Source organism: Silene latifolia, chromosome 5 (assembly GCF_048544455.1).
Source record: "Silene latifolia isolate original U9 population chromosome 5, ASM4854445v1, whole genome shotgun sequence".
Classification (NCBI taxonomy): Eukaryota; Viridiplantae; Streptophyta; class Magnoliopsida; order Caryophyllales; family Caryophyllaceae; genus Silene; species Silene latifolia.
In genome coordinates this window covers 43,726,691-43,748,025 of record NC_133530.1, presented here as the reverse complement: position 1 = coordinate 43,748,025, position 21,335 = coordinate 43,726,691, and the positions used below count along the sequence as shown (strand labels likewise).

The 21,335-nt window shown below is 36.3% G+C and overlaps 1 long non-coding RNA gene across 1 annotated transcript; it reads left to right on the top strand.

Moving 5' to 3' along the window:
- Window positions 1-239: 239 nt before the first annotated feature.
- LOC141656087 (uncharacterized) lies at window positions 240-1,000 on the top strand. Its single transcript, XR_012548331.1, has 3 exons — window positions 240-266; window positions 362-539; window positions 629-1,000. It is a non-coding gene; the product is annotated as an uncharacterized LOC141656087 (long non-coding RNA).
- Window positions 1,001-21,335: the final 20,335 nt, after the last annotated feature.

Below are 21,335 nucleotides of genomic sequence, written 5' to 3'. Positions count from 1 at the left end.
AGGCAAGGTTAGCCGCAACTAAAGGGGTTAAACGGGATCGCCGTGTCACTGGTGAATCTTCTTCAACTACCAAAAGGGTTCATTTCATGGCAAGTCCTTCTTATATACCTCTATCCAAAGAACAAGCAACAGTCATCTCGTTTTGATCCGTTGTTTTCTCGCTATCCAAGATGACACCAATGTGTTAACGCCTCTTCACTGCGGTTCACCTTCAAGTGGTTGATTATGTTTTCAAAGGACCGGGGCATTAACAATCGTCGTTCCAGGTAATCTAAAATGTGAACTTGTTAAATTAACATTTTGTGAATGTCATTTTCACTGTTTCACACCGACAAGTAATTTGTTATATTTTTTGTTCTAGTGAGCACTTATATTCGTACAAGACTTATTTTGCAACGCGAATGCATTTGTGGTCATTAAAGCCGTCTGAACATGTTTCGAGTGTTGTCATTGATTGCTGGTCATCATATTTGAATTGTAAAGAGGAAGAAAACAATCTTGGTACTCCGAAGCGGTTCTTTTTTACCACGCTTGTGCATGTAAGTACATTTACATACACTCTTAAATGCTGTGTGTAATATGTATTTTGAAATATTGTACTTCCCTCTTTCGTTACTTTCCCATGCAGTCTGTATTAGCGAAACCCAACCCAGGTTTAAGTGATGAAAAAATTTATGAATTATTCGAGGCTCGTGCAAAAATGGAGTTGCAGCTTTTTCCGGGAATAGAAATAGCTTCAATCGCACTCGTAAGTTGTTATTGTTTGCTTGACATACTTTGCAATTTTCTTTGCCATTGTTGTATTGCATTTTAAAAAAATTGAGACATACTATTATCGCATAAGTTCTTTCTTTTTTAGATTAATTCCAACTACTAAACTCATTTGAACCTCAACTTGTATATACCCATTTTATATTAAAAATATTCAGATTAGGCCAAAGTAGGATAAATGGCCATTTAACACAATGTTAATGCTATAATTTCTCAATGTACTTTCTAAACGTCCTAAATGTACTTTTAAAATATTAACAATGTTAATGTTGTAATTTCTCAATGTGGGGAATATCTAATATGCATGAGCATTTGCAACTATATGCACACGTTGGGAACATAGACCATGAGTCATACTATCATTCCATGTCTACATTCTGCTTTTGTTTTATTTCAACGCTTGAGTCAAAGGGAATTTTCTTTGCGTTTGTATTAAATAAGGTCACTTTATATTGCAATGTCCTGTTCTCATTTTTTACATGTGCCTCATGATTAGTTAAAATGTACCCTTTGAAGAGTTTGACTGTACTTATGGTTGTACGTCATTTGTTTTGTAATTTCAGTTTTTTTCCCAATTGTACACGAGAAACACTTTTTCGTATACGTGGTTGACCTGGTGAGGAAGCGTTTCGTCATTCTTGACAACTCACTCTCGAGATGAAGATGCCATCAAGAAATATGGAGTATCTCCACCGTTAACGTATGTTTGAATTTGACACATTTTTGTTGTTCTATTGACTTTTGACTATTAGTCACGCTTAACACTGGTTTAAAATATTTTGTCATAGATTGATGCTTTTGGAAGGTTTTTGGGTGAGAACCCAAAAACTTCTGACTCTAGCAACATTGTGTTGGCTATGGATCCCATTGTTGCAAAGCTTAGTTGGAGAAATAACTACAATGTTGATGACTGTGGTATATACACAATGAGACACATGGAAACATTTATGGGATTAATCTCTTGGAAATGTGGCCTGATGAAAAATGATGTGAGTGTTGGTTCTTATTTTAAAGAAATTCATGTTCATTGTGTTTTGCCTATCTTGTTAATTGTTGACTTGCTTTTGCGCAAATGGAGCGTGCTTAAAGTGTTACGATACAAATATCTATGCATATTACTTATGTTCGAGCACAACGATTGCCATGAAACTGTTGCTGATCATGCGAAGAAGGGTCATTTCTCTAAAGCTAGTGATTACATTTAATGTTCAGATATTATTTACGCAGTATGTTAGAATTTGTCTGATGACATCGCTGTTCATGTAGTATGATGTTTTAAATTCTAGTGTACGTTAGTATGTGTAATGATTTGTAATTGCATAAGCAAAATGTTGAATTTGTCAACCAATGTTTTGTTGCACTTAATTAAAGTACTTTTTTGTCTATTTTTGGCGTGCTATTTACTTGAACGTTATTATCTCCTTGAATAGCGATCAATTAGCAAAATAATATAATGTACATTTCAGTCTGCTTTTAAATTTCTTCTCAGAAAAAGTACATGCACATTATAAACATACATAATGGACATTTGAATTAAATTGAAAGCACATTTATTACTATTATACATTGAAAACAAGGAAATAGGTCTAAAATCACTTCAAAGATCTATCTATAACGACATCATAATCTAAGTATATGAATGAACTTTTGAAGTTTTCTATCTTATTAAACGATCACATGCATTACAATTTAATTAATATTTCATGTTCTTTTTAAAATAATTTAATGTACCTTTAAATATAATATAATGTACATTTTCCAAACAAAGGCTTAATGATATTTTAGTTGCACCTAATTATCAAAAAATGCACATTATGAATATAGATTATGGACATTTAGAACTTTTAGAAAATACATTGACAAATTCTAACATTACCATTGTGTTAAATGGCCATATATCCTAATTTGACCTAATCTGAAGTTTTAAATTATAAAATGGGTATATAAAAGTAGAGTATCAAATGAATGGTTCTAGTAGTTGGAATAAACAAAAAAAGAAAAATAAAATAAAAAATGGACTTGCGAAATTATAGTATGACCCAATTTTTTTTAAAAAACCGCCACTTTAAACTTCTTCTCTTTAATATCTTACGTATTACTTTTTGATAAACTCACAATTAAATTGTACCTGCACGTTTTCTCATTCTCAGATCGTTCATTTACTCTTATCGCTCTCTATCGGAATGAAGGTTATACTCTTTGCCTTTAATTATTTGCTAAAAACAACTCGTGTTTACTTTTCATCCGCTTGAATTTAACATAGTTTCCTTAGTCATTAATGTTCGAAGATGTTCATTATAAATTAGTCCTACTATTATTTCTCGTGTTCATCAATATGTCTAAATTTATACGCATTGTTTCCTAATGATTTTGATGTACTTTGCTATGGCTTAATATTTTAAAATGTTTAGGATGTATTTTCTTCATGTACTTTTTTAATGTTTAGCATTTACTTTCCTGATACGTGTCCTTCATATCAATATGTCGGAATTTATACGAATTGTTTGCTAATGATTTTGATGTAGTTTGTTACTAATGTTTAGCATTTACTTTCTGGATACATGCGCTTCATATTAATATGTTGGAATTTGTACACATTATTTCCTAATAATTTTGATGTTCTTTGCTATGGCTTAATATTTAGGATGTATTTTCTTCATGTACTTTCTTAATGTTTAGCATGTTCTTTCTGGATATCTGTATTTTTAGAGGCTTTATGTTTCTGTCTTATATGTTTTTTTCTCTTTTATTTTTTAAAAAAACAACATTTAAAATCAAGAACACAGATGTCACTATGGTTGTGCAAATCACCCCGATTCACCTACTGTTTGTCAACCTCCATCAAGATTCAACACAGACTCTTCTTCTCTTTGAGATAATTGAAGTTTCTGATACCTACAATAGGAGTAGTACATCATCCTAGCATTTGTCATACTTTACAAACAGTTGACAAAAAAATTCTTCTTGCGATAATTGATGTTGCCGACAAATTTCCTACAATAGACGAGATTGTTAATCGTCCTAGAGTTCGCCGCACTTCGTGTAGCATCTTAAAAACTCCTCTTATCCTTTGTTGATTGATGTTCCCGACAGCCCCATTGAAGATGGGATTGTTGATCCATCTTGTAATCGCCACGCATTAAACAGATCATGAGAGACAAACATGACATTGTTAGGGCTACCTTAGGAACAAGTCATGCGTATGCCACCGATAGAAATTCTTGCTCATTTAACTGAAACACCAATTCAAACGTCATATCAAACAGACCAGGTTTTCAACAAACAGCCCACTTCTGCTAGCAAACACATAGCGGCTCTTCGTAAAGTGAGAAAATTAATTGCTGAACGGAATAAGGATGCGCCTACAAACGCCTTGTGTCATTCGGTTTAGGTGTGTTCCCATAAGATGAGGACTCTTCTGTTTATGCAGCACCAGAGCGGGGTAAAAAAAGAAAGAAATTGTCTGCTGATCGTCCATCTTTATATCCGAAAACAGGGAATCAATATCATTTTAGTAAGAGTCCTTCCTGTGAACCTCTCCTTGATGCTATTGACGACACGAATCCCTTCATACCTTTGACATCAATGCAATATCGATTTCAAATTATGTGTTCACTGCCACGGCTCGTGGATAACAGTTGGTAATTACATACAGCAGATTAAATATTTTATATTCATTTACATAGTTCATCTTTACATATCTGCTGCTAATCATAATTCTATTACTGTTTTTTGTGCAGTAATACGTTATTTGAGTTCAAAAATAATGTCCTTGGTTGGGATCAACTGTTGTCATTAAAACCGTATCACTATATCTCAAGCTTTGTCATAGATTCTTGGTCGGCATATCTAAACTACAAAGAAAAGGATGGGAATCCAACCAATCCCACACGATTCTTTTTTAGTACACTTACATATGTAAGTTTGGTCATTGTTTTCACGTGTTTCAGTTTACTATTTCCAACATTTTCACATTACTAAAATTTTATCTTCATTGTGCAGTTGTTATTAATGAAGAACACATGTGCTTCTATTGATGATCATCGTTACAAACCTTTCAAGCGCCGCATCGAAGTAGAATTAAATGAGTTTGAGTGGATTGATCTTCCATCCATTGAACTAGTGAGTCCCTCACTTCATTTAGTAATTGAAATTAAATTCAGATATTACGTAGTAGTCTATTTAAATAGAAGTCAAGTGAATGTACTTGTCAAAGTTTTCAAAATGTGCTATTACTTAACATGAAATTAACCTTTATTTGTCAGTGACCTTACAATTGTTTCTTTCCCTGATGCTAGTTCTTCTTCCCTATTGCTCTTGAGAATCATTTTGTGTTGTACGTTTTCGACCTGCCAAGGAAATGTCTCATTATTCTTGACAACCGCATTAGAAGGGGGAGTGTCTTAGAAGAGTATGGTGATAGTGTACTTGAACTGGTAAATTTACATTCTCCTCAACTATGAATTATTATCGTTCACTTGCATTGGTAAATTCATGTATATTATGGTTCATCTCGTCTAATTTTTATTATTGTGTTACAGGGTGATGCTTTTCCACGGTTTTGGGTGAAAATCAATCAACTATGGAGAAAAGTAATATAGTAATGGGCATGGATCCTACAATAGCAATGCTTCCATGGAGAAATAACAAAATATTTTTGATCTGGGTATTTACACCATGAGGCACATGGAAACATTTATGGGAATAGCCACTTGGGACTGTGGACTGTCCAAAATTGATGTGAGTTTTACATTTTAATTGTAACTTATTTAGAACAAATCAATGTTATTTTGTTGGTTATTAAATTCTAATTTCATGTTTTTTTTTTTTTTTTGCAGATGAGATCGTTGACAATGCTGAGATTCAAGTACCTATGCACGCTACTAACATTTGAGCACAACAAACATCGTAACAGCATTATTAGACATGCATTAGCATGTAACGACATTCACAAATAGTTCCTGAATATGATTTATTAGTTTGCTTTTGTACTTTTGATCTTTGGCGTATGTACATTGAAGTTGTACTGGATGTGCATTCACCCAAGGTACTTGTTATAATGTACATTCTATAATGATCAGTTGTCCATTTTAAAGAAAACAAATGTTCACCAAAATCAATGATCTTCTTGCTTTAATACGAGAATGTTCATTTTAAGGAAAACAATTTTACATCCTGTGTAACTTTCTTGCTTTAGGATCTCACAATTGATACAATTAATTTATATCGTGCGTGGTCATTTTAATACAAGAATGTTCATTTTAAGGAAAACAAAAAAATATACTCCGTATACACCAATAGCAATATTCGAAATTGAGTAAATATGTACAATTAGTACGTAGTATTTTAATTTAACAAAAAAGTATATCATATGTTGCACACAATTTTCCTACTTGCCCAAATAACCCCAACACACGTAAATCTAGGGTGGACCTAATAATACCCTATTATGGAAGTATAGGCAATTTATGTTCTTATAAAACACACAATTAGGTGTAAATCTAAAATAGATAAAAGGAATACTTCTTTCAAACAATCTTTCCAAAGAAAATAGTTCTTTCAACTACGGAGTATTAGGTAACTTCTCCATAAATTTTGGTTATACTCCACCTTCGTTTTCAATACTTCTTCATTGCCAGGTAATCACGTTCATTTACTAAATTGTCCTGAATTTCGTCCATTCTTTTGGTGTATTTCTTAGGTAATTATACTTGGTTGATTTAAATCATTGACAAAATCACCTGAAAATCACGCCTCTTTTGTTGGTTACATTTTTCATCGTTTTCAATTTAATTGGATGTTCATGTCAAGTTTAATGGGATGTTATTTATTGTTTACAATTGTGTGAGATTTTACGTGTGTTGGGATAATTGGGGCAAGTACGAAAATTGTGTACAACATATGAAATACGAGTAATAGGTAAATTAAAATACTAATTGTACAATTTACTCAATTTCGAATATTGCTCACAGTGTTCATCGTTTAATTAATAGTGTTTTTAAAGTTTACAGTATGATGTTCTAAATGCTATCGTCCAATGAACATTTTGGCATAACCATTTTAAATCTGTCTACAGAGCAAATCATGTCATTATTTTGCTTGGGATTGGTAACAAATTCTGAAGAGGAAGACAGAAAACAATTCATTGCACATCATCTTGATGCAAAGAAGACAATGCTAGGATGGCTATTCAATGGGAAGGACGCCATAATTGCAGGGGTGGAGGATAACTATGCAAAAAACACAGTACTACAAGATGAAACTTACATGCTACAAATCTTTCAAAAAGTTAATCAAGCTGACAAACATAACATGGAAGCAGTATGCAAGTGTTGGGCTAAGATGTTTATCCTACACAATGAGGAAGCCCGTTTAAGAGAGGAATATGAAAGCAGACATGTACAAGCATTTCATTTGGGGTTAGAACGACTACCAGGGATAATGTAGTGGTTTTCCGAAGGTGTCTTTGTTACTTGACAGACAATCTCTTAACAAGGAGGACATTGCACCTGTTTCAATATCATTTGGCACCCGAGTTAGAAAATCTTGTTGTTGTAGACAGTGAAGAAGAAGATTTTGACTCTATCCCAACGTCAATTTCCCGACCAGCAGTCGAACTTGCTTTTATTCTATTAAATCAAACCGAGTAATATTATATATAAACAGCTGAGGTACATTTGAGTATAAGTTTTATATTTACCTCATACCCCTTGTACCTACTGTTGATTTTCAATGTCCATTCAGAATATAAGAATATAAGTACATTCTCTTATTTGTTAATGATATTTCATTATATTGACGTAGTACCTTTTGTAATTTTTGAATTTTCGATACATCATGAAAAGAATTGTCCCATCACTGTATTTACAATGTCCATTACGTGCAATAACAATGTACCATTTAAATTAAATAATACAAATTAATGCATCTAATAATTACACTCTCAGATGCAAGTTGTAAAATAATTCAGGTGAAAAGACACCACTATTCATGATTATTTACTTAAATGAGACATGTGTCAAATGGAAGTTGTAAACTAATGCATGTGAAAAGACAAATAATACTACACTCATAAATTGTAACTTCTCCTATTCTTATCCAAAGCAAATTTATATGTAAAACTCACTATAAATACTTACCTAAACTACTGTGGTAATTACAAAATCTAAGGAATACTCATACAAACCGTCTTCACCGCCTTAAAAGGTACTCTAATTTCTGTTTTTTTTTTTTTTTTTTTTGTTCTTATTATTTTTTCCCTGCAAAAGAAATGCATATCTTCATGTAAATAAGTATATCGAATATTATTGCAAGAATAATGCAAGAATGGAATAGTAATATGCTCTGGTAATTTATTTCATACAAATAAATGTTTCTATCTAATGTATTCCCCGCCAATGTCCATTGTCATGCCTTTAAAGGAACATTTATTTTATTGATAATGTTCATAGGAAATATTGTTGTGCACTTTGATATAGCATATATAAAAAATGTATTGAATGTTAATGACAGTAAACGACACAATACTATTTAATTAATATTAGAAATACTTACAAAAGCCATTCAAGACTGTTTCAAAATCACTTTAAATATAAAACTCACTATAAATACTTGTCTAAACAAGTGTGCTAATTACAAAATCTATGGAATAATCATATAGAAAACGTCTTCACTCCCTTGAAAAGGTGATCTCGGTTTATGTAATATAGTAGCCTATATAACATTCGATTATTTCATTTATAAGTATTATTTGATTAATCAAGATGTTTTTAATCTTGTGAAAAGAAATATATACTATAGTCCCCAGATGAATTAAAAGTTGTTTCAGGTCTGAAAATCAAACTGCATTTGTGGCTTGAACGTTTTGCCAAAATTAAGTATAGTAGATATTTCAATCTGGCAATGTGCTTAATATTTGCAGGAGAAGATTATTTTACCTTTTGCTGTAATCTGTTTTCACAATAACATTGTTTGCTCTATGCATGATTATACAATATGAAAGCCCACGTTAATTTGTTTTACCCTACAGTATGGCCTTAAATATGGTTGAAGTTGGTACTTCCCTTACTGCCTTAAGTTTATTGTCAATCTTTTTAAAATACGTTTATTTTTTGCCTGAACCAGAATATGAGTTCGGTTACCAATATGGAAATAATGTCGGATATCGAGCAAAAACTCGCTAATGTTGAGTATGATCTCGCTGAAACTAAACGTGAAAGAGATTCACTGGATCAACATCTTATTGAGGTGCTTGGTCAAAACGAAGTATTAGAAGAACATCAGGAAGCGCTGTACGAGAAACTGGAAATAGCTGAAATGAATGCAAAGTCACTACAACAGAGGCTGGACATTGCTGAAGCGCAGATGAAGTTTATCACGGCTGAAAGAGACAGCATAGCCCGACAACTTGAAGCTAATAGACAAAAACAAGACACGAGGCTGACATGGACCGTCAGTTTCTCACCGGTGTCACAGCTGTACGAGAATCATATGCTCTTCTTGATGGTGAAAAAACTATACCTTGGCCAGCAGTCGTGAAGGCTATGGAATTAATAGACGGTTATAAGAGACATCTAAAGGAGGACTTGCTGGAGGGTGAGAGCAGTGTTCATCCATCTGTTTGCAGTAAACGCAGAAAGCGTTAAGAACTTTGATGTTAATTTATGTATAATTATAATATGCGGTTAAGTTTAGGAACATATGCGTTTTGATTAAGTATTATTGTCAGAACATATTAGCAGTTTATTATGAATGTTTATTTGAATCTAAATTATTATCATCTACCTAAGCTTTAACTGTTTAGAATTGACCCTTTCTAATGTAAAGCCAGTTACAAGACTGATCAACTATAATGTACTTTCAACATTTTAAAAATGTCCCTACTACTATGTAACGATGTACCAAAGCTTTAACCCCGCATTTCTTTCAAAGATTATCCTCTTAAAATAAGGGAATGGGTTTGAGGTTGAACTAAGCAGACACGTCCCCTAATGCAACCATAAATCCTTCACTGTCCCGTTTTAAGATACTCAACCCCCTAATTTTAATCACGTCCCCCAAAAGGGTTCACTCGTCCCCTCTAGGGTGTCTTTTTGTCTTGCCGCCTTCGAATGAGAAGCAAGGGAAAGGGTTTAGGGTTTGATTAGGGGGATCCGCGGTAGCGGTCCGCCTAATCAAACCCTAAACCCTTTCCCGTCCCGTTTTAGGATACCCGGCCCCCCAAAAAAGGGTTCACTCGTCCCCTCTAGGGTGTCTTTTTGTCTTGCCGCCTTCAAATGAGAAGCAAGGGAAAGGGTTTAGGGTTTGATTAGGGGGATCCGCGGTAGCGGTCCGCCTAATCAAACCCTAAACCCTTTCCCGTCCCGTTTAGGATACCCGGTGCCCCCAAAAAGGGTTCACTCGTCCCCTCTAGGGTGTCTTTTTGTCTTGCCGCCTTCGAATGAGAAGCAAGGGAAAGGGTTTAGGGTTTGATTAGGGGGATCCGCGGTAGCGGTCCGCCTAATCAAACCCTAAACCCTTTCCCGTCCCGTTTTAGGATACCCGGCCCCCCAAAAAAGGGTTCACTCGTCCCCTCTGGGGTGTCTTTTTGTCTTGCCGCCTTCGAACGAGAAGCAAGGGAAAGGGTTTAGGGTTTGATTAGGGGATCCGCGGTAGCGGTCCGCCTAATCAAACCCTAAACCCTTTCCCGTCCCGCTTTAGGATACCCGGTCCCCCAAAAAGGGTTCACTCGTCCCCTCTAGGGTGTCTTTTTGTCTTGCCGCCTTCAAATGAGAAGCAAGGGAAAGGGTTTAGGGTTTGATTAGGGGATCCGCGGTAGCGGTCCGCCTAATCAAACCCTAAACCCTTTCCCGTCCCGTTTTAGGATACCCGCCCCCCAAAAAAGGGTTCACTCGTCCCCTCTAGGGTGTCTTTTTGTCTTGCCGCCTTCGAATGACAAACAAGGGAAAGGGTTTAGGGTTTGATTAGGGGATCCGCGGTAGCGGTCCGCCTAATCAAACCCTAAACCCTTTCCCGTCCCGTTTTAGGATACCCGGCCCCCAAAAAAGGGTTCACTCGTCCCCTCTAGGGTGTCTTTTTGTCTTGCCGCCTTCGAATGAGAAACAAGGGAAAGGGTTTAGGGTTTGATTAGGGGATCCGCGGTAGCGGTCCGCCTAATCAAACCCTAAACCCTTTCCCGTCCCGCTTTAGGATACCCGGCCCCCCAAAAGGGTTCACTCGTCCCCTCTAGGGTGTCTTTTTGTCTTGCCGCCTTCAAATGAGAAGCAAGGGAAAGGGTTTAGGGTTTGATTAGGGGATCCGCGGTAGCGGTCCGCCTAATCAAACCCTAAACCCTTTCCCGTCCCGTTTTAGGATACCCGCCCCCCCAAAAAGGGTTCACTCGTCCCCTGGGGGTGTCTTTTGTCTTGCCGCCTTCGAATGAGAAGCAAGGAAAGGGTTTAGGGTTTGATTAGGGGGATCCGCGGTAGCGGTCCGCCTAATCAAACCCTAAACCCTTTCCCGTCCCGTTTTAGGATACCCGGCGCCCCCAAAAAGGGTTCACTCGGCCCCTCTAGGGTGTCTTTTTGTCTTGCCGCCTTCAAATGAGAAGCAAGGAAAGGGTTTAGGGTTTGATTAGGGGGATCCGCGGTAGCGGTCCGCCTAATCAAACCCTAAACCCTTTCCCGTCCCGTTTTAGGATACCCGCCCCCCAAAAAAGGGTTCACTCGTCCCCTCTAGGGTGTCTTTTTGTCTTGCCGCGTTCGAATGAGAAGCAAGGGAAAGGGTTTAGGGTTTGATTAGGGGATCCGCGGTAGCGGTCCGCCTAATCAAACCCTAAACCCTTTCCCGTCCCGTTTTAGGATACCCGCCCCCCCAAAAAGGGTTCACTCGTCCCCTCTAGGGTGTCTTTTTGTCTTGCCGCCTTCGAATGAGAAACAAGGGAAAGGGTTTAGGGTTTGATTAGGGGGATCCGCGGTAGCGGTCCGCCTAATCAAACCCTAAACCCTTTCCCGTCCCGTTTTAGGATACCCGTCCCCCCAAAAAGGGTTCACTCGTCCCCTCTAGGGTTTCTTTTTGTCTTGCCGCCTTCAAATGAGAAGCAAGGGGAAAGGGTTTAGGGTTTGATTAGGGGGATCCGCGGTAGCGGTCCGCCTAATCAAACCCTAAACCCTTTCCCGTCCCGTTTAGGATACCCGGCCCCCCAAAAAAGGGTTCACTCGTCCCCTCTGGGGTGTCTTTTTGTCTTGCCGCCTTCGAATGAGAAGCAAGGGAAAGGGTTTAGGGTTTGATTAGGGGATCCGCGGTAGCGGTCCGCCTAATCAAACCCTAAACCCTTTCCCGTCCCATTTTAGGATACCCGGCCCCCCAAAAAGGGTTCACTCGTCCCCTCTAGGGTGTCTTTTTGTCTTGCCGCCTTCAAATGAGAAGCAAGGGAAAGGGTTTAGGGTTTGATTAGGGGGATCCGCGGTAGCGGTCCGCCTAATCAAACCCTAAACCCTTTCCCGTCCCGTTTTAGGATACCCGGCCCCCAAAAAAGGGTTCACTCGTCCCCTCTAGGGTGTCTTTTTGTCTTGCCGCCTTCAAATGAGAAGCATGGGAAAGGGTTTAGGGTTTGATTAGGGGATCCGCGGTAGCGGTCCGCCTAATCAAACCCTAAACCCTTTCCCGTCCCGTTTTAGGATACCCGGTGCCCCCCAAAAAGGGTTCACTCGTCCCCTCTAGGGTGTCTTTTTGTCTTGCCGCCTTCGAATGAGAAGCAAGGGAAAGGGTTTAGGGTTTGATTAGGGGATCCGCGGTAGCGGTCCGCCTAATCAAACCCTAAACCCTTTCCCGTCCCGTTTTAGGATACCCGGTGCCCCCCAAAAAGGGTTCACTCGTCCCCTCTAGGGTGTCTTTTTGTCTTGCCGCCTTCGAATGAGAAGCAAGGGAAAGGGTTTAGGGTTTGATTAGGGGATCCGCGGTAGCGGTCCGCCTAATCAAACCCTAAACCCTTTCCCGTCCCGTTTAGGATACCCGCCCCCAAAAAAGGGTTCACTCGGCCCCTCTAGGGTGTCTTTTTGTCTTGCCGCCTTCGAATGAGAAGCAAGGAAAGGGTTTAGGGTTTGATTAGGGGGATCCGCGGTAGCGGTCCGCCTAATCAAACCCTAAACCCTTTCCCGTCCCGTTTTAGGATACCCGGTGCCCCCAAAAAGGGTTCACTCGTCCCCTCTAGGGTGTCTTTTTGTCTTGCCGCCTTCGAATGAGAAGCAAGGGAAAGGGTTTAGGGTTTGATAGGGGGATCCGCGGTAGCGGTCCGCCTAATCAAACCCTAAACCCTTTCCCGTCCCGTTTAGGATACCCGGCCCCCCAAAAAAGGGTTCACTCGTCCCCTCTAGGGTGTCTTTTTGTCTTGCCGCGTTCGAATGAGAAGCAAGGAAAAGGGTTTAGGGTTTGATTAGGGGATCCGCGGTAGCGGTCCGCCTAATCAAACCCTAAACCCTTTCCCGTCCCGTTTTAGGATACCCGGTGCCCCCCAAAAAGGGTTCACTCGTCCCCTCTAGGGTGTCTTTTTGTCTTGCCGCCTTCGAATGAAAACCAAGGAAAGGGTTTAGGGTTTGATTAGGGGGATCCGCGGTAGCGGTCCGCCTAATCAAACCCTAAACCCTTTCCCGTCCCGTTTTAGGATACCCGGCCCCTCTAGGGTGTCTTGCCGCCTTCAAATGAGAAGCAAGGATCCGGTTAATCCAACTCTAAAATCTTTCTCGTCCCGTTCCCCCCCCGCCCTTGTTATACTAAAAGAAAAAAAAAAAAAAAAAGGTTTACTTGGTCCGTCGGGTGTCGTTTTTTTTAAAAAAAAAAAAAAAAAAAAAATTATGTTGACGAGGGGGTTGAATCCCCCCGGGTCCATGCATTCTCGCACCAACACATGGAGCATGTAAGCCACCCCTTTCGGGGACTGTAGTGGCCAAGCTTCAAGGTAACTAACTAACTATTTTAGGGTATCATTTCCTTTATTTTTTAACAGTTACATTATAATAGTAACTAACTACCTACAAGAAAAAAGAAACGGAGTAAAAAAAAAAAAGTAGTAACCAGTTTTTAGCTCAGTCGTTTTACATTACAAGTATAGACGTTGTCATAGGAGAATTGTTCAACAGCAGTATAATTTTGAAGTTACGCCCAATTTCCTCCGTTATACTAAGGTATTTTCTTTTCAATTTCGTTTCTTCTCTATCATAACTTAATATAATGTTTAATTTGGATCACTTAATTGTTCAATAGCAGTATAATTTTGATGTTTTGATTTCTGATATTTATACTACTTTACTGTTAAAAATTAATTCGGATTAATGTGCTTGAATTATTTTTTCTACCTTTAGAAACACATTCGCATTGTTCTTCCCCAATTTTATATCTCTGAAGTATTCTTTTAACATTTACTTTCTAGTTTCTGTTAATTTTGAATTTTTAATTGAAGGAAATAATATATATTGTTCATACAGCTTTAAATTAATGTGCGTATTGTTTTTAATATAGAAATCTTTCTGAATCATCTAAAAGTACATTATCTTTGTGACTAATGTACATTTCCTAAAATTAGGTAACTGGTGATTATTTCTACATGTCAATTTTATATTTTCAGTTGAATGTAATAATAATACATTTAGTTTAAAATAATATGCCGTTTGTTTTTAATATAGGAACTGTTCTGAAATATGTAAAGAACATTATATTTGTTATTAATGTACATTTCGTATAATTAGGTAACTGATGATTATCTCTAATTGCGAATTTTTGGGTTTTTAATTGAAGGTAATAATATAATGGACATTCAGCTTAAATTAATGTGCCGTTTGTTATTAATATAGAAATTGTTCTGAATCATCTAAAAGAACATTATATTTGCGATTAATGTACATTTCCTAAAATTAGGTAACTGATGATTATCTCTAATTGTGAATTTTTGGGTTTTTAATTGAAGGTAATAATATAATGGATATTCAGCTTAAATTAATGTGCCGTTTGTTATTAATATACAAATTGTTCTGAATCATCTAAAAGAACATTATATTTTCGATTAATGTACATTTCCTAAAATTAGATAACTTCTGATTATCTCTACTTGTTTCGTAATTTCATTTTATTATTACGACTATGGAGCAGAAGATAAAAAATTTCAAAAGCGGAGAAAAGTTACTTTTATTTTTCCACCAACCGAAAGTTCCACCGATGGTAAAATGAGTGTGCTCCATTTACAAGAAAGCGTAAATCAGCTACTATTAACAGTAAATCTAAGTCTATAAAATCTTTCGCAAAGAAGATAAATGAAGAAAGTGACGATGATCTTGCAGTTAAGAAACAAATTGTTTCTGTTAATAAACAAATTGTTACTGCACAGAAAGAAAGTCCTCAAAAGGGTAAAGTAAGTAATAAGATGGTATTGGGTTCCAAGTGTAAGCAGAAGTTTGATTTCTCTTCGTTTAAAAGTGCATATACGAGAATGTCTCCTACAGGAGTAGTTGAGGTAGTTGAACGTTTGTCATACGAACAAAGCAGGTGCGCTAGAAGAGATTGGATTTAGTGGGCTGTTTTGGTTAAGAGTTCGTTCCATTCCTTTAAAGCTTGGGTACTTGTTAATTAAGCAAGATAACCCATACCAAAACAGACGATCTTCTTGATGGTGAGAAGTTGTACTTGAAGGTTTCGATGTAAGATCAACATTTGGATTTCCAATAGGCCCTAAAACAGTTGAATTATCCAAAACTCATACTGAATCAGAAGAGTTTCAAGAGTTTTATGGCAAATGGAAGCAACAATTTGGTATAAAAGATGGACAAGTTCCACTCAAAACGCTTGAGAATTGGTTAATAAATCATGATCATGGTGGTGATGAATTCAAGGTTAACTTTGTTGTGTTTGCTGTTTCTTTGCTAATGAGAAACACGCAAAAGCCTTTGGTTAATCATCATGTTTTAAAATCGTTGATGAATGTTGATGAAATCAAATATTACAATTGGTGTTCCTTTTTGTTAAAAAGTTTGCAAGAAAGCAAGATTGAGTGGGTGGAAAAGGAGACTCACTTCGGCGGGCCACTGTTGTTTTTGGAGGTAAAAAGTCCCAAAAAATATATTTGAAGTTCATAAATTAATTTAACATTGGAAGGTACGTTTTCATTCTCTTGTAATTAATTTTTTTTTTTTTTTTTTTTTTTTTTTCAGCTTATCTATGTTGATCGCGTTGTTCATGTGGAACGAAAAGTTGAAAGAGATTATTATACGTTGGTAGGTTGGACTAGTAGTTTGTTAACATCGAGAGAGAAGGATGAGATGAAAAGCGGTATGTTTGGAAATGGTAAGTTGGAAGCACCAATGGAGGAGGTGGTTGACAATACAAGTGTCGAATCTGTCTATCAAACAAAGGACTACACGGAGGAGTATATTCTTGATCTTGCTAAATGTATAACTAGTTTAGCTCAGAACATATCATCTGTTAAGGCTAAGTTAGAAAAAGGAGCATCAATAATTAAGGAGAACAGGACTCGCTCGTAAGCTCGTGATCATGCATTTAGTTTACTCAATTTGTCAAATGAGCACAGCTCCGCTGATAGTGAAAGTTCTGTTGGTATTAATGTTGCTGATATTCCAGATGCTGTTCCTGCTGCTGAGATTGATGTTAGTAATCATCCTTTGGTTGTTGAAGCTTTGAATAATGTAAACATAACTTTAAAAAATAGTATTCAGGTTGAAAGCATGTCATTGAAGAGGCCGATTTTTTATACATACAAAAAGGTAAATATGTTGATCATATTTTTTGTTATATTATGTTAACTTGGTGCTTAAGTGTATTGTTCTTTAATTTGATACATTTCAACTATTCCAGAAGCCTTGTGCATTGAGAAAAGAAGGTGAATTAGTTGACAATGAGAATGAAGATAACAAGGAAGGGGTGTCAAAAGGAGAGTCAGAAGAAAACAAAGTTGAATCAGTTGAGGTTGAAAATGGGAATGAAGACAACAAGAAAGAGGTGTCAAAAGAGGAGTGTGACAACAACAAAGAGGTGTCAGAAGGGGAGTGTGAAAATGGGAATGTTGACAATAAAAAAGATGATGACAAAAATGTACGAAATGATTCGAAGCATCTTTATGTTGATAGTGACGCGGAGAATGAGGAAGAAGCCAATACGGATAATCTTATAAATACCCTTGTATGTAGCATGTTATCTGAAGATTATAGTGAAGAACCCAAGGCAACCAATCCCAATCCAAGCTTAGATATTAGTACTTGAACTTGATTTACTAAGAGGAGACACCGACCCATGTACGAGCCATCTAAGTTTCAAGATCGTATTGCGACTACGTCTACTACACCAAGGGAAAAGGCACTGTTCTTGCTAGGTATATTTTATTCTACTCATTATGTTCCTTTTATTTAATCATTCTGTACATTTCGTTTGGGTATTATGTGCATTATTAATAAAGATAATGTACATATGTGTAATTAACTGACTTGTTTTGTGTAACGTCTGAACCAGTGAGAAGCTCTTTGAGTTTAAGAATGTCGTGGGTACCTGATATCTTTTTGCATCTCTAAAACCACCTCGGTATATAGCAGATCTTGGGTTGATTGTTGGTCAGCTTACTTGAATTTCAATGAACTTGAAAGAAAATCTTCAAAGACCACGTCGATTCTTTGCTTCAACCCTCGTATTTGTATGTAAAATTTTATTTCATTCTATATTACAATAATTTTATGTTATACAAGTGTATATTAATAGAACAATATTATGTTCTGTGTGTGCAGAAAGCATTTCAAGGGCAAAGGAAAGAATTCAAATTTGAAAGAGAATTGGAAGTATTCAAGAGGCATTTTAGAAATGAGTTAAATCATGTTGGTATTATTGATGTGACAAAAGTTGATATGGTTAGCTCAAACAATATATATAGTCAATACATAGTGTTTTCTCATTGCTAATTTTATGTCTGTTGTATCTTCTAATCATTTCTTATATAAAACAGTTTTTTTCCCAATAATATCCGACAAGCATTTTTACCTGCTCGTATTCAATATGGAGAAGAACAAGTTTGTCATTCTTGATAATCAACAAGATGATGAAACCCCAAAACTCGTTATGGAAACAAACCTTGGAATATGGTAATTGTTCAGTTGCCTTTCATTGGTTATTTTTTCTTTTACAATGTCATATTTTTTGCATGGTCTCTCTATATAGTTTGATCTGAATTTTTCCATGCAAAATAATGCTTTGGCGAAATATTTCAATGACATTGGTGATTTGAAGGAAAGAGTAAGAGCAATGGAGCCTGCTGTATTGAAAATGCCTTGGAGAAACCATCAAAATGTTGTTGACTGTGGTATTTACACAATGAAACACATGGAAACGTACAAGGGGGGTCAGTATTGGACTTGTGGGTTGACAAAAAACAACGTAAGTTTCTAAACAATTTATATCCAATAATTGTAAATGTACTTTTGGTTTAATTAAATGATCTTTCTTAAAGTATTAAAAGCACATTCTTGTTTACAAGTTACCTATCTTAAAGATATTTTAACTTTTGTAGATGGATGGACTTCGAATATTGAGAATCAAATATCTTTGCACTTTGGTTTCATCCAAGTGCAACATTGTTTGTGATGACGTTTTAACAAAGGTGAAGCAGTATCAAGAGAAGCCCTTCCCAAAGAAACTGGATTCGTCTGATGAAGAATTATACGAGGGTGATGAGACTGTTGGGGATGAGAAGATAGACGATGAGGTAGTTGGAAAGAAAGAGAAGAGTACCGTAGATATTGGTGTCCCTGACAACAATGAGACTGTTATGGTTAAGAAGAGAAGAATGGAGGTAGGTTGTACAGAAGGGGAATATTATACCGATGGCTATGATGCTTCTGAGAAGAATGAGAACATGACAGATGTGAGTAATACAAACGACAAGAGTATAAATGAGCATAATCACTGTTGACAAAGGTGGTGACACTACCAAGGGCGAAGTCATCAACAATGAAAATGTTCATGAACATGAAAGAAGTCAACCAGAGTCTCTGAGCATCCTTGCAAATCGTAATTTACTAAGCACAGATACATGCATTATTACTCCTCTTACTGAGTTTCAGAATTGCATTGCTGATTATGTGTCGTATAGTAGAGGAAAACATACCGATTTAGCCAGGTATATATATATATATCTCTACTAATGTACAATATTTAAATTTAAAATGTTCTCAGATCCTGTTTTGAGTTAACACTGGTAGTCCTGAACCAGGGAACTTCTTGTGCATGTGGGTGAAATTTCTCTTCGGCGTATTGAAATGGCAACGCTACGACAATCTAAATATTTAACGAGTGATGTGATCGATTGTTGGGCAAAACTTTTGAATGCCAAGGAATCTAGAAGAAACTCTTCCGAGCCTTATCGATTTTTTTTCACCACAGCTGTGTGTGTAAGTCAAATATTTATATAAACTTATTTCAACAAGTAAATTTTGTAATGTTTTTTCCCTTGATTAACATCAAAAACTTCACTTGTCTTGCATACAGATGATGCTTCATGGAGAAGTGGACACTGTTGAAAATTTTATTGTGATTAACGATATAATGAAAGAAGAGTTTACCCAATTCTCGGTTAACCCAGATAGAATTGATTTGGTTAGCATTGACAATATACACTCTTTCTGCATGTTATATTTAATTTGCTTGTTGCCTAATTAAATCTTTTAAAATCTACAGTTCTTCTTCCCAGTTATATATAAAAGGCATTACAATTTACTAGTCATTGACATCAACAAGTATAAGTTCATCATCATTGATAATGTGTATCGTGACGGAAAACCGGAAGAATTTTTCCACAATAGACCACCTGTCTTTTGTAAGATTCTATGCTCTCTTTTGCTTAACAAAGACTACATACTTTGTTCTTATTCATTATTGTGAATGTACAATGACTTTACATAGAGTGTACCTTCCCAAAAATTTTGTGTCTGTCTTAATTTTCTAATTTTTGTGATATTGTACCTCATAATTATTAGTGTCCTAATGTTTTTCTCGCACCCCTTCTCCGCCAAATAGTAATGTTCTAGCAGAATACTTGAAAGACATCGGTGTTTCAAAGGTAAAAGTTGATCGCATTAAAAAACTGCAGCCTATTCTTGCAAAGATGAAGTGGAGAAACAACACTAACAAGACTGATTGTGGTGTTTACGTTATGAGACATATGGAGACATTTAAGGGTAATCTAAATTGGACCTGTGGGCTTAAAAAGGCGATGTGAGTTTCAGAAGTAATATAATTATTTTTAATACATAATTCAAGACACATTTGTACATGTTCTAATCCCTTGTTTTCTTTATTTTGCTAGGATGCTCCCCTACGATTCTCAAGGGAAGAAATACATTTCATATATGATTTCAACAGAAGGCAATGTATGTTTTGATGCTGTACTAAAGAAGGCAATGGATTTCCGTTCAAACCCACTGCCATGGGAAGAATATGATGATGAAGATGAGGAAGATGCTGAATTGAAGCCGTAAAAACTTTTTTAGTTTCGTTTGTGACGTGTGTGAGTAATGTAACATATATTGAGGAAGTCATGAGTCGTAAACCCGAAGTTTGAAAAATTTTAATTCAAGAGAGTGTTATATTCCGGAAACAAATTTCAATAAAGTTTATTATGTTCTTACTGAACAACAATAATGTTTATTGTGCAAAACGCCTTAAAATTATTGTACTGGGAAAACAATTCCAATCAAGTTGATGTTGTCCTGCAGAGAACAACAATAATGAACCTTTAATACAAATGTAATATACTTTGGCTATAAGAGTAATGTACTTTGGCTATAAGAGTAATGTACATACAAGCCTTTAAGAATGTTCCTTGCAGAACAACAATAATGATGCTTTAATAAAAATGTAATATACTTTCCCTATGAGAGTAATGTACTTTGGCTATAAGAGTAATGTACATACAAGCATTTAAGAATGTTCCTTGCAGAACAACAATAATGATGCTTTAATAAAAATGAAATATACTTTCCCTATAAGAGTAATGTACTTTGGCAAGATAATCGAATTGTGCATACAAGCCTTTAAGAATGTTCTCGTAGTGTATATTATGGATGTCTATCCTTGAATCAAAAATTTGCACCTTCCACTTCGTTATCAGATTCATCTTCTTCATCGTCGTCCTCCACATCATCAGATTCATCTCCTTCATCGGCGTCATCTTCATGGTAGTATTTGGTGAATATGCATCAAAATGTAGATTAAATATCAGATTTTATAAGGAGAAAATGGCCAAAATGAACAACTAAATTGATAATAGATTTAATGTTAATCAAATATACATTGCTGAAATTTTCATCTGTGCCTTTAGAACAACCATAATGTTCATTGCACAAAGAGCTTATGTGCCTCCATATAAGATTGAAGATTTTGGAAGGTAAATACTATCCGCTATGCTTGTATAATTTAATAATTATTTAACATTAATGTAATATGCTTTAACAAGAAACCAAATTATAGATACCTGTCAGATGGTTTGTTTCTTTGCAAGTTCTAGAGTTGTGTCCTTGGCGGCCACATGTTTTGCAGTACCT